The sequence below is a fragment of the Balaenoptera physalus genome (assembly GCF_965194825.1).
Source record: "Balaenoptera physalus genome assembly, chromosome: 1".
NCBI lineage: Eukaryota > Metazoa > Chordata > Mammalia > Artiodactyla > Balaenopteridae > Balaenoptera > Balaenoptera physalus.
Genome location: NC_138882.1, coordinates 114,998,766 through 115,013,204, shown reverse-complemented (window position 1 = coordinate 115,013,204; position 14,439 = coordinate 114,998,766). Strand labels below are relative to the sequence as shown.

The following is a 14,439-nucleotide window of genomic DNA, read 5'->3' as shown; positions in this document are numbered from 1 at the left end:
ACGGGCCCAGCTGCTCCGCGGCATGTGGGATCCTCCCAGACCAGGGCTCGAACCCGCGTCCCCTGCATTGGCAGGCAGACTCTCAACCACCGCGCCACCAGGGAAGCCCTTATTTTTTTTTTTTATTTAATTTAATTTATTTACCAATTCACTTTCAATAGTCATCACTCAGTTTCCTTCCATGGAGACAACCACTGTTGACAGTTTTTTTAGTGTAGTCTTTCCATGGTATTTTGTACATATATAATCAAACACACATGTATACACACATATTTTTACTCATACTATCGACACTATACAAGCTGTTCTACACTTGCTATTATCTCTCAAGAATACAACTTGAAGATCATTCAACATCAGTATACATAGAGCAGAAAGATAATACATTTTGATTTGAGAGAGCTCTGAAGTTCCTGTAAAAGTTATCTTAGTGGTATCTAAATATTTATCGGTTTTTTAAAAGTAGGTTTTAAAAGGTGCCTTAGGTTCTGTACAATTACCTTGCGTGTAATGGGTTGTAGTGAAGAGCACTTTCCAATGTGGAAAATGTTTCTTTCCACTCACAGTAAGAAGGGACCTTGGACATTATCCGGTTTGGACCTTTGACTGCAGCCAAATCCAGCCTCTACTTTTCTTCTACACACCTTCCCCTAACATCCTTGGCAGAAAGAAGAACTAGACAGAGCTGCTTTGGTAACAGAATGGGTAGCTCCTCTGCAGAGTCAGGGCACCATGCCAACAGGATTGCTCTTCTGTGTTAAACTATCTTTGCCACCTTGATTTCATTCTTATGTACCCTTAGCGTGTTCTGCAAATCCTTTCATCAAGTTATTCCTATACGTACCTTTTTTTATTTTATTTTTTTCTTTTGGCAACCTGCCTTAAAAACCTTTTACTGGAATTTGGTCTGCTGAAGCAGTTTGATGTAACTAATGTTTGTATAGATGTAAAAGAACAACTACTGTTTCTACAGGCTTTAAAACTTTTCTTATACATTTAAACACATGAATATCACAAATAATCATCTAAGCAAAGAACTTAACAATTACTATATTCCAAATATGCAGGGCTTCTTAAATATATACAAAAGACACCTTATGGTTTTTAGCCACATTCCCATATTTAAGAAAAAATTTTTTTTGAAAATTTAGTTAGAAATATTAGTATGATGGCCAGAGAAATGATAGCAGAACCAATAGAACAGCAGGGATACCAAGTCAGGATCCTAATCAAACCATCTCTGAAGCCTTCCTTACCTGTTTTTTCAGGTATATGAACCAATAAAGTCTCTTTATTATTTAAACCAGTTCCAATATGGATTTGTCACTTGCAACCAAAAAAAAAAAAATAAAAGCTAACATATCTTGAGCACTTTATTAAACCTTCACAATTGAGGTTCCCCACAGGAATTAAGCCCTAATGCCTAAAGCATCATTGTATGTAATGATTTAACTTACCTCCTATACATCTAAAATGGTACCAGCTATGTACCATCCTTAGAAGAATTGAGAAAACAGTTACTCAATTTTCTGTAGGACTTAATTCTCTTGTGGAGCTGTGGTGGAGAAAGACTGGGGCTTACAATGAGCTAGGAATTGTTCTAAGCCCTTTATATGTAATCATCACAACAACCCTGTGTAATAGGTATTATTTTTATTCATATTTCCTAGATAAGGAAACTTAAATGAAAGACTGAGTGAACTGGCTGCCTAAGAGTCACAGCAACAGTTGACACATTTTTCACCTTAAATTTACAGCACTATGAACATGAGAAATAATGAAACAGAAGAGAATATATGGAAATCTATGCAAAGGATCACACAAATTAGCTTTCTTGGATTTGTTACAAAAATCTTTACGTATTTATTTCAGCCTCCGCTGACTTAAACGGTAATTGCAATATCAAAAGAGTTAAAGATAAAATGCTATAGCAGGGACTTCCCTGGTGGCGCAGTGGTTGAGAATCTGCCTGCCAATGCAGGGAACACAGGTTTGATCCCTGGTCTGGGAAGATCCCACATGCCACGGAGCAACTAAGCTAGTGCGCCACAACTACTGCACCTGCGCTCTAGGGCCCACGTGCCGCAACTACTGAGCTCGCGTGCTGCAATTACTGAAGCCTGCGCACCTAGAGCCCATGCTCCGCAACAAGAGAAGCCCGCGCACCGCAAGGAAGTACTCTTCCCCGCTGCCCACAACTAGAGAAAGCCTGCGCGCAGCAACAAAGACCCAATGCAGCCAAAAAAAACCCAAAAAGCTATAGCAACTTGCATTTATGGCCCTAAGCTAATGACCCATATTATCAATTTACAGTTGTCCAATACCACTTACATCTACTTATACCTGCATCTTATTTTTAATCACTCCACTTTTTAAATGAAATATTTCATGTCATATTAATTCCCTTGAAATGGTTGATTAAAGGGAAAGTGCAATCCACTACTAGGGAGAAATCCTTCTGAATGAAATAAGCTAAATGTTTATGGTTTGGAATCAGACTCGGAGAAAGGTGATTTTAAATCAGGTCCCCAATAAAGGCAAAGGTCTTGAGGATTTTGAACACTGCATAGCAATATCATCATGTGGGATAACATAAAATTTTCAGGGCAAATAAAATGACAAAGCCCAAGGTAAGCTCTAGTATTGTAAGAAAGAAACTCAAGAACGCAGAAATGCTTTAGGTCTGAATGGCTGTAGAATGACCAGTAACAATAATTAATACCATTTCTTCCCTACAGGAAAACTTGCATGAAAAAAATGCTTGGCAAGATAGAAATCATTAAATCTGTTTTACAGAAAGCGATCAAGGGACTTCCCTGGTGGTGCAGTGGTTAAGAATCCAGCTGCCAGTGCAGGGGACATGAGTTCGATCCCTGATCTGGGAAGATCCCAGATGCCGCGGAGCAACTAAGCCCGTGCGCCACAACTACTGAGCCTGTGCTCTAGAGCCCGTGCGCCACAACTACTGAGCCCGCGTGCCACAACTACTGAAGACCGCACACCTAGAGCCTGTGCTGCGCAACAAGAGAAGCCACCGCGAGGAGCCCACACACCGCAACGAAGAGTAGCCCCCGCTCGCCACAACTAGAGATAGCCAATGCGCAGCAATGAAGCCCCAACGCAGCCAAAAATAAATAAGTAAAATGAATTAAAAAAAAATTTTTTTTTAAAGCGATCAAGTGACTCCAAAGATTTGTTTCTTCCAAAGGTGGGTCTTTGTAGGGTTTTGGCTAAAAAGTTTGTTATAGCACTTCGATTTCTTTGGAGGAAAGGTAGTGTTTAATGAAAAACAGGGCAGTTAAGAAATTTTACCATTAAAAAATGGAATGCTTTTAACTTAAAAAAAAAGACTCCTGAAAGATCTTGTGAAAATCAAAGAAGCCCTCTTAGATTTTATGACTAAAAAAACAGTGTTCTTCGAATTTCTATTAACTGCAGAAAAAAGCAGAATTTCAAAGAGAAACACTTTATATGTTTGATCAAGTCTAATTGCATGTAGTTGTTCTTTTTAGATTTAAATACAAAGGTTACTATTGGGTCTTTTTCTTTTTTTTTTGCAAAACTTTTACAAATAAAAAGATTCTGATGCCCATCAAACCACTGTTTCTGTGGACAGACAGATACCCCAATAAACAACCTATAAGGCACACTGGCTAAACTGAAGAAAGAGGAAGGGTGATTAAGCAACTCCAGGCTCTAGCAGTGACCCCAGGAGAAGACAATCACCATCCTGGCACACTTGTCACACATTAGTAGAACACCAGTGTGACAGACACAACAGCTGGAAAGCTCTGCTTGGGGCATTTTGATTCAATAGTCTGCTTTAAGGGACTATAGCTGATATTTCAAAAATAGAAGTAAAAAATGAGAGATGTCCTAAATGCTATTTAATAAATTGAAATGTATAAAAATGACCTTTAATCTAAAAGTCTGTGATTTTTATGTTCTACAAATAGGGTCTCATTTAAATATGTTAATATAAAGCCTTTTAAGGATCCTTTTTAAATGTAAAAACTGAGTAACTGTATATTTCCAACACCAAAAAATACAACTAACTATTATATTCTAATAAGTCGATATCAATTTAATTTCACTTCTGAGGCAGTTCATTCAATTTTCTAATGTTTAAGGTTTTTTTGCAAGTATTTTTACAGCTTTCTATTTTCAAGCAATGTCCACAGGGTTCTTTCTGATAAGCAGGTGGGAAAATGTCAGCTACGCTAATAAATTTACCAGGAACCTGCATTTTCTTGAGGTTTTCTTTTGGTCCAGCTGATAACAAAAACAGATTGCCAGTTAACTGGTTTCCTAAGCAAAACTAATAAGGTAAGTAACAAACTTAAAGAGATCCAACATATAAACAATTTTGGCAATTGTCAGTAATTTCAGTGAACAGACCTTAAATACATTATCTTTTTTCACACAGCAAAAGAAACTATATCAAGAGAGCATAAAGTAACTTTATGAAAGTTTTAAATGCATATTTCACTCTTAGATCTATCTTTGAATGATTACTTTAGGAATTACCATTATGAAGTCTAAAATAATCTAATTCATATTAAGGCCTTAAGCCACTGAGCTTTATGTATGAGCCTCTTAGTCAAAAGGTCATTAATAACTCTAGTTAATAATACGCAAGCTTAAGTGACTGGGGTAAAGTATGATAACTTTAACTTACTCTGACATGCATCAAAAATATAAGTGAGCTAGAATGGTGGATGGGTAGGTATCTGATAAAGCAACATTTAAAACAAATATATCAAAATATTAGTTTTAGAATGGAGGTGGTGAGTTTATGATGTTCACTATACAATTCTTTCAACTTCTGTATGTTTGAAATTATTCATAATAAAATACGGGGAGGAAGAGTCATCGATAAAAAGCAATTAATTTCCTCTCCCTCCCCAGCCTGCTAAAAAGTAAGCACTTGGTCCACACTGTTTTTCATTTACATATGTGAAAAGACACATACCTACCAAAGGTTACTTAATGTTTCTTCATTTAAAAATCCATGCTTTGCTCTAGAATGGATACTATTTTCTTCACATTTTACTGAAAACTTAAGAAACTAAAAAGCAATATGATTAAATCATACAATTAGTACTTCATTAAAACAGAATATAATTTTGGAGCAGGCTAAATTATAGTTCATCTCTATAATATTTTGTAGTAGATTTTATGGTTGTTACCTCAAGATCCATTCTCTCTCCCTCATTATGTAGTGGTGATAGAATTGGAATTATCCTGATCCTTACTTAACTCCACAGGTATGCCCTGATTGGTGGGGTTTAACTCAAACAAGATGATCACATCTATTTTGCACAGTGATTGGTTCAGGGGTTTCTCAAAGTGTGACACTGAAAACTTTTGCTGGAAAGTATGGGGTACAGTTTCTTATTCTGGATATTACGATATGTGGGTATAAAGCTCACCCGTAAGCCATTTTAACACAATAAGGAAAACCTCCTGAAGATAAAAATGACAAGGAGGACTGAGCCTTAAGAATCATGGTTAAATACAACAAAATGGAGCTCAAACCAAACTTCCTGAAGCACACCCTACTTCTGGACTTTTCAGGCATGTAAGCCAATAAATCGCCTTTATCATTTAAGCCATATTATTTATGCCATTAACAAATCCAGAATTGGGTTGCCTGCAATAAAAACATCCTACCTAATAAATATTTTAAAAAATATGGCTAAGTAAATAAACACCATGATATAAACAACATAATCAATGAAATGCTTAAAACAATGATTCCTAATGATGATTATGGAAAAAAAAATCACTTTGGGAGTTTTGTAAACATGTAGATGAAGAGAACCAATTTCTGACCTACTGAATTCTAAATGTCTGGGAATGGAGCTTGAAAATCAGTATACTTTGAAAGCTAAACAAGTGGTGATTCTGACATAACCAGCGTGACATAAACTACACTTGAAACGCACTGGTTTGAACCATCTTTGAAAATTAACTATTTTTTTTAAACACAAATTCAAGATTCTATTTATATGCCAATTATAAAATGCTTCTTACCCTATTTCTTAAAAATCTCTAATATGTTATGAGTTGACACTCATTACAGAATTTACTTAGTATAATTTTACATATAAAAAAAGAGATGTTTTTTCAACTACCACAATGGTGAATGTGGCAAATGACCAAGACTGATAAACTTATCTACAAATAGTCTCTACATTTCCAGAGCAAATATATTTAAAAACAAAAATAGAGGAAAACTGTCAAGGGTTCTTTAATTTCTTTCAATTCTGCTATCAGTTTCACTTCACATTATTTCTGTGATAGTTTCAGCTGGTCAGTTCCCTGTCTGCAGAGGTTGGTTCAATTTTGAACTCAAATCCCTGTCTTGGTTAACCTAGCTCTCAAACAGAAAATATGATTTAAAGTTTGGTAATGCATGATGAGGAACTAAATAAAATGTTTAGGATCTGAGAAAATTCTACACATATCACCCCTATGACTGAAAACTAATTGTTCTAAAGAATGAAGAAAAACCAAAGATTTGGAGACCAACAAAATAATTCTTTTAAAACTTAAAGTACCAATATTATGAGGAAAAATGGCAATAAATAAGGGAACTATGGAGCCCAATTCTCTAAACTTTTTTTTATCAGGTAACAGATTGTTATAGCCCCAAAGCTATGTTCTTTAATATAACACATATGAATGTGTCTAGAGGAATATTTTACTTAGAGCAGTGATTCTGGTGTTCAACTACCTAGACTGTTGATTAACGACCTTCGGCATATACCTTCACCTGTTTTTGTCCCTGCAACCTTTGGGAGCTCTAATCACAGAAAGAATGAGGTAGAGATGGACTGTGCTCAGGATGTGTAAAATATTCTGTTACCTGAATATTTTCAATCTGTTGATTGAAAAATCATAAATGCTGTGGTCAGCAGGAAATAAGAGAATTATGTATTTGTGTTAAGTCACAGCAGAAACTTTAATTAGAAATACCTTCACCTACGTCTACTGTACTCCAACATACTATTTAAAAAGGTTGAACAGTTAAGTATGGTAATGCATGTCAAGCTAAAAGATTGAAGCGAAAACATGAAATGTTTACTGTATAGCTCTAAGCAGCGTGTTTTTGCGTGTTATGTTGCAGCAAAACTGAGATAGATACGTTAAGTTGCTTTGAACAAGTGTTTGAGAGAAAAGCGTGGTTTAGCAGTGGACAACATTAAAAAATATCGTGGCAGTGAGAAAAGAGGACGCAGGGGCCCTGGTTTGTTTAAATTCATGAATTAGCCTCATTTTAAAAGAGAAATTGTAATAGGCATGCCTAAGAGTCCATTCTTGTTTATTTGTTTCTTTATCTATGTTTTTAAGGCTGGTTATAACTTACCCCTATCCTGCCACAGGAAGGACACTTCCTTAGACAGGAAGATAGCAGATTTTAAAAAGCTGTGTTTCAAGCCATAGGCTTTTTAATGCTCTATACAACCAGATAATTTGCTTAGAGGGTTTTGGTTTTGTTTTTGTTTTTTTTTTTAAAGAATTTAACCAGTTAACACCTACTTAATATACTAGATGTGTAGATGAAGGTAGTAGAAAGCACCCTGTATGAAATATAAAAGCATCTAGTCTATCATTAACATCTTACAAAATTTTTCTCTAGCTTTTTAATTTTAAAAATTTTCAAATCTACAGAAGAGCTGAAATAATAGTACAATACCCATATACCCCTTAGTTATAGTCACCAATTACTATTTTGCCACATTTGCTTTTGTTTTTCCTACTTGTGTATTTTCTGAAACATTTGAATGTAAATTGCAGATATGACATTTCACTACTATATATTTCAGCATGCATCTCCTAAGAGTAAGTAACCAAATGTCCTTACAACACCTAAATTAATAGTAATTTCACAGCATCATTAAACATGTACTTCCTATTCAAACTTTCCTAAAAGGGCCCAAAATGTTTTATTATTATCCACAATTGAACCAAGGTTCATGGTTACATTTGGTTATTATATCTCTTTAGCCTTTTTTAATCTAAAGTAGTACTTTTGCCTTTTTTTTTCATGATATTGTTGATATTTTAAGAGTCAAAGCTGAAATAGAAAAATTTCCCATTCGAACAAAAACAAGTACTGTTTTTATTCCTTTTTTTCAAATCAAACAGGTAACAGAGTAAAACTAATATAATGTATATTTAATGGATGGTTGGGTGAAGGGAGTAAATATAGAAGACATGGGCACAGAAATTTAAATATCTGAAGCCAAAGACTCAGAATATTTATAGGAATACAGCATTTTATATATTACTCTTGTAAATATTTATTCTATTATTTATATGTATTTGGTAAAAGATAAACATAATAAATATTAGCAGTTATGATTTTTTGCCTTTTATTAATAGGTTAACGTGTTTAACATTTCACTCCTATGAGGTCCAAAGAACTCTCTATATTTAACATCACTTTAAACACACAAAACCCTTTCAGCCTGTCATTTGTCTCTTTGTAAAAATATTCTATAAAGTAGGTAGATGACTTTAAATTCTGGGAAAAGCATAGTGTTCATAACAAAGAAATCTCTAAGAAAGAGAAGACTTGTCATAAAAGAAAGCATGGAACAACCACTCATTAAGCTTTATCTTGCTCACTGAGAGAGTGCTCACAGCTGGAAAACTGTAACTGAAGAAAATGTGATTCACCTTCTGGAGAGGTGGAACTGTCATATTTTAATACCCTTATATTCCATGTCATGGGGGTTATCGTCTCAGTGAAAGATTTATCTCTATTTTTGTTTCTTGGTTTTGTTTTTTGTTTCTAATACCACAAACTTAAACTCCAAATAGGTACTCTTGTGCACTGTAAAGCAGCTTCTGTCTCACTTTTTCCTTATGAGGAAAGGATATATGGTAATGTAACCCATTTACTAAGGATAAACACTGTTATGCCAGGCTGAGTTAACACCTGACAAACCCTTTTGGGGAGTACTGTCTTGGGAAACCAAGACTTTTGAAGAATTAGTTACAAAAAGCCTTTCTAGATCTATGCAAACATCATTTCATCGCTTTGTCATTCTACCACCCATCACTTTTATTTCTCTAGACTGTCTTCTCCCAGCTTGATGACGATTACGATCTAGGCCTGTTATTTCCATCCTCTGGATTCTTACCACCACTTCTTTCTCTTAGCCAGATTTTCTCCAGACTGACAGACTAATAATAAGCCCTCTCTTTTGGCCTGGTGCTTTACCTGATTATTGTCCTCACAGGTGGTTTGATCTAAGCACAGCCTGGCCTCAACAACACTAGAAGATTAGACAGACTAGTGGCTTACCTGTCAAGGATCACGTGGCTAGCCAGGGATAGAAACCAGATTTCATTCCTAGTGCCTTAATTGTAAGACAAATCACAGCAGGATATGTGCTAGAATTATTTTTCCAAAATTGGTGTTGCTTACGTTACTCATTTATCTTTTTCTGGACCCTCTGTACAGAGTGTTAGTAAGCCAAAGTTGGGAAGTTCAGTCCTCAGCTGTCAAAATTTCTCATGTACCTTCCTTAGCATCAGATGACCATATACATGGCTCTTGTATATTCACCTCATGGATAAAACATGCTTTTTTCTGTGGCCTGTTTAAAGGATCCATGCAGAGCTGATTTTGCCAAAAAGCATCTTTATCAACTTATTAGACTATTAGAGTATTAGAACTTGATAGGGGGACTTCCCTGGAGGCCCAGTGGTTAAGAATTCGCCTTCCACTGCAGGGGGTACAGGTTGGGGAACTAAGATCCCGCATGCTGTGCAGCTCAGCGAAAACAAAACAAAACAAAACAAAAGATAAATCAAAGACAGCCCATGTAAAGATAATATCAATAATACTTTATAAATTTCAAATTAGTAACTCATCCTATAAAATTAATTTCCTTCCTCAACAATTTCAATGCGGTGGTCTGGCCTGGCTGTGATTAATACAGTAGAAAAAAGTAGGAAAAATATTTTAATTGAAAAAAAAAACATAAAGAGAGTAACAATCATTTTTATTCACACTCCTCAGAATTGATCAATGTTAACATCTTGGAATACATGCAGCCAGATTTTTTTTTTTAAGAAAAATAATTGTTTCTGTAAAATTATATATGTTTGCCTTAAGCAACTTGGGCAGTGCTAAAAATACAAAAATGAAAATTAAACATTAAATATTAGCTAAAATTAATAGGAAAAGAAAGTACAGTGAATGCCAAGTGTTTCTTCAATATGAGAGGTAATTTCCTTTTTTAAAAAAAAACCTCTAAATTTAAGAGATAACAAAAAAACATTAAGATGTTAGAAGTCTGCATTTTTATTACATGCTTTAAATGTATGTGGTATTGACTATCTTGCTGGGATATGAGTACATTTATACCTGCTTTCATATCCCCTCTCCCTCCACTTCCAGATGTTTGTTAGCTATGTTATTTTTACACTGTCAAAGTTTATTTAAAAAAAAACTCTCTCGGGCTTCCCTGGTGGCGCAGTGGTTGGGAGTCTGCCTGCCGGTGCGGGGAACGCGGGTTCGGGCCCTGGTCTGGGAGGATCCCACATGCCGCGGAGCGACTGGGCCCGTGAGCCACAATTACTGAGCCTGCGCGTCTGGAGCCTGTGCTCCGCAACAAGAGAGGCCACGATAGTGAGAGGCCCGCGCACCGCGATTAAGAATGGCCCCCACTTGCCGCAACTGGAGAAAGCCCTCGCACAGAAACGAAGACCCAACACAGCCATAAATAAATAAATAAATAAATAAAATATTAAAAAAAAAAAACCAAAAAAAAACCTCTCTCACTTGTAATCATTATTCCCATATTTGTTTAGTATTAGTTCTGTATTTAAACAGATTCAACATTTACCACCCATCTTTTCAAATAGCGCCCACATTTCACAGTTCTTTATTTTGACTTGTTTTAAGCTGGATTTCACTATCCAGTAATTTTTTCAAGATTATGAGAGTAGTATCCTAGCAATCTTTTCACACTGGAAAATGACAACCTATTTCTTCAAAATATCTGGATGACACATTGTTTGGCTATAATATTTTTGGGTCAGCCAAACTCAAAATGTTGTCGACTAGTACTAGGATAACTTTCTGTGGTGATGGAAATGTTCTCCATCTACACTGTCTAATATGTTAGCTAGTAGCTACTGTGCAAAATGAGGCTATGACCACACTGGCTGGCTAGTGGCTATCATATTGGAGAGTGCAGCATAGCCATTGCTCTGTTGATTTCTGGCATTGAATATGCTGTGAGAAATCTGGAGGACAAGTCTTAATCTTCCCATACAACTTTGTAGGTAATTTGCTCTAAGTGTTTAAGGAGCATTCTGTGTCAAATTTTCCTAGAACACAAGGTTTTCTTTTAATTTGCATCTTTGAATCTTCATTAATTTCAAGGACCTTTTCTTGCTTATTTTTGAATATATCTTCTTTCTATTTGTTGTGGGATACCAATTATTCTTAGTGTTAGATTATCTGTCTGTCATCCATTAGCATTAGCTAATATACTTGTTTTTCATTCTTAACCTCTATATTCATTGTGATTATTATCTCAAGCTTTTCTTCTATGCCAATATTCCAATTTTCAGCATTGTCCATTGAATAGGCTATTCTTTTGTGGTTTCTGCAATGGTGTATTGGGCTTCAATTTATTCCCTTAGTGGTACAATCCCCTCCTTCTTACCTCAGTGTACTTTTTAATTATCTTATCTTTTGATTTCTTAATTTTACTAAATTCACGGTTAGTTGTTTTATAGTATGAAGTAATTGTAATTCCTCTCTTATCCTTGAATTACCTTTCTTCTTGGTTGGGATGTTTCTGAATAGTATTTCTTTCTCTTTTCTCTGCTATAATAATAGAAACCAAGTTGTTGTGCCATTTCTTCTCATCATGCTCATGGCTAGGTGACTGTCCAGATATTCTAAATGCTCTAATGATATGAGTTACTTATTAACTCTCTTTCCATCATATTTAAAATCTATTTTCTGTGCCCTCCAAGCTCAAGTTTGTTCCCCATTTTTCTATGGGCTGAGGGATAGCATGGGGAAAAGAAGAACCTGGCTAAACAGGGGCACTGTTTATTCTTCTGAGATTCTGTTAGCTATTTTGTATTACCTAATTGGGGGGATACATGCCAAAACCCGGGTTTTAGGATTCAGATCATTTCCCAAATAGAGTGTGTTGTCCCAGGGCCTTCACTTTAATTAACATTCAGATGTTCACTTTCTAATCTCCTTCACTGGGTTGTTCCTTCTAGAAGTTTCTACAACTTCTCAGTCAGACATACTCATTTTCCTTCTCTCCACATTTGGGATATGACTGAATCTTCCGGGGGTTTTGCTGACTTACCTATATATACAGTGTGGTGACATAGGAGAGAGGGAGATAGTTGAGGTTAGAAGCCAAGCCCTGCTAGGCCTCTCTGCTCTTAAATAGTTTATTTCTTTCCTTAGCTGTCACTTTTAAAGTTTATTGCATTAGGCTAAGATCCTTTTCCTCTCAGGCTGCTTTTAGTGGGAAAGTATTTGCCTTTAAAAAAAAAAAATTTACTATTTTGTTAGACGGTTGAGGTAGGAAATTATGGGATCGGTTTCAGTCCACCTCTGGGGCAGCATTTAAACAAATGAATCTTTACACCTGAAATTTATGTAATATTGTACATCAACTATACGTCAATTAAAAAAAAGGTACTTTGAACCTACCTGTTCTTATGGCATAATAATATTAAATTCTCATGTACATGGCTGCCGCCTAAGATTCATTCAACAATTATTTTTTGATAATCTGTTACATGCCAGGCACAAGGCATACAGCAGTATGTAAGACAAACCAGGTTCTAATGTATTACATGTGGGTGTGAGTTGATTTTTAAAGTGAAGGTAATTTCAGACACTAATAAGAGCTACAAATAGTATGAAACACAATGATGAAATAGAGTTACGGCATTAGGGTCCTACTTTACAAAGGTGGTCAGTGAAAATCTCTATGAGTTGGTGACTTTTAAGTTCAGATATAAATGATGAGAAGGAACCAGCCATGGGAAGATCGAGGAGCATAGCATTCCAAATGCAGGGAAGAGCAAGAGCAAAAGCTTGTAGGAATGAATGAGCTTTTGGTTCTAGAAACAAAAATAAAGTTGGTGTTGCTAGAGCATGACGTGAAGGGGAGTGTGGTTTACGATGCAGTCAGAGAAGTAGGCAGGAGCCAGACAACTCAAAGACTTTAAGGCCAGAGAAGGAGGGTGGCATTTTTGCTAGGATGACCAAGTTTTCTACATTGCTGTTTTCCAATAATTATTTGGAAGCGCTCATTCTTATGTCCATTCTAGCAATGGTTACCTCAAGTTATTTTAATGTATGTACATTAAAAAATTATAATGGTAATCATATAAATTCATATGGTATAAAAACTGTGAAGTTTCCCTTTCTCTTTTGCACCAAGCCCTTTACGCTCCCCAGAAGGAGCTTTGATAGGTATCACAGCAGACATCTCAATCTACTTAAACACACACACACACACACACACACACGTACTTTTTAACATACACAAATGGAATTATCACTACATTCTATATTTTTTCTCATTATCATGTCTCGCAGATCTTTCTTTATTCTTTCTTAAAGATACAGACTTTTCCAAATATGGATCTACTATGGTTTAACCATTCTCCTAATAATGAGTAGTTATCCACGTTTTTAAATAATAATGTTAGATTTATGCATCCATCTTAAGAAGTTACATAAAGAACACACACCAAAGCTAAAATAGACAAAAGGAAACAATAAAAGAATAGGAATAAAACGGGAAAAAAAGTTGCTTATTGTTTAAATTTGCAACTGTTTACTAGTACTGTGCTGGCCAGTGGTATTAGAAATATTGGCTAGTCCAAGTACCATTGCTTTCTCCTTTCTTGAACACCCTACAGATGTCTAACATACCACCCAATTCTGAACTGAAACTTATCGTTAGTTATTAAACTTTTATATAGTAATTTTAGAATAGGAAACCAGTACTTAATATACTTTAACATTTTAAGCCTGACAAAGTAAAACTTAAAACATGGTTTACAAATAGACATCACACCCTTAAAGGAAATAACAGAAACAATTAGTAATCTCTCTGTGTGCTCTTCATAGAGATTTCAAAATAAATCTAAGGTTATACATAGGATGTGGGTTTTTCGCTGGGAGTAGTATTACAGAAGGTTTGTGGTATTAGAAGGGTCATGACACAATGCAGGTTGCTTAGTCTCAAATGCAAGTGTAAAGCTTACATTAAAAAAATATTTTAAATTACACCCACAGATGAAAAAATGTAACGAAAAGAGAGATTATGCTACAGAAAGATATATACAAGCTCTCTCTCTCCTCTGTAAAAGTTAAACTATTTTAGAGACCATTAAAAGGCATTATCTTGACTATTTTAA

General features: G+C 35.4%; 1 protein-coding gene across 18 annotated transcripts in view; it reads right to left on the bottom strand.

The window, feature by feature from the left end:
* The window catches only part of EVI5 (ecotropic viral integration site 5), a 234,100-nt gene that overhangs the window by 32,459 nt on the left and 187,202 nt on the right, over window positions 1–14,439 (bottom strand). The gene's annotated exons all lie outside the window — the stretch shown is intronic.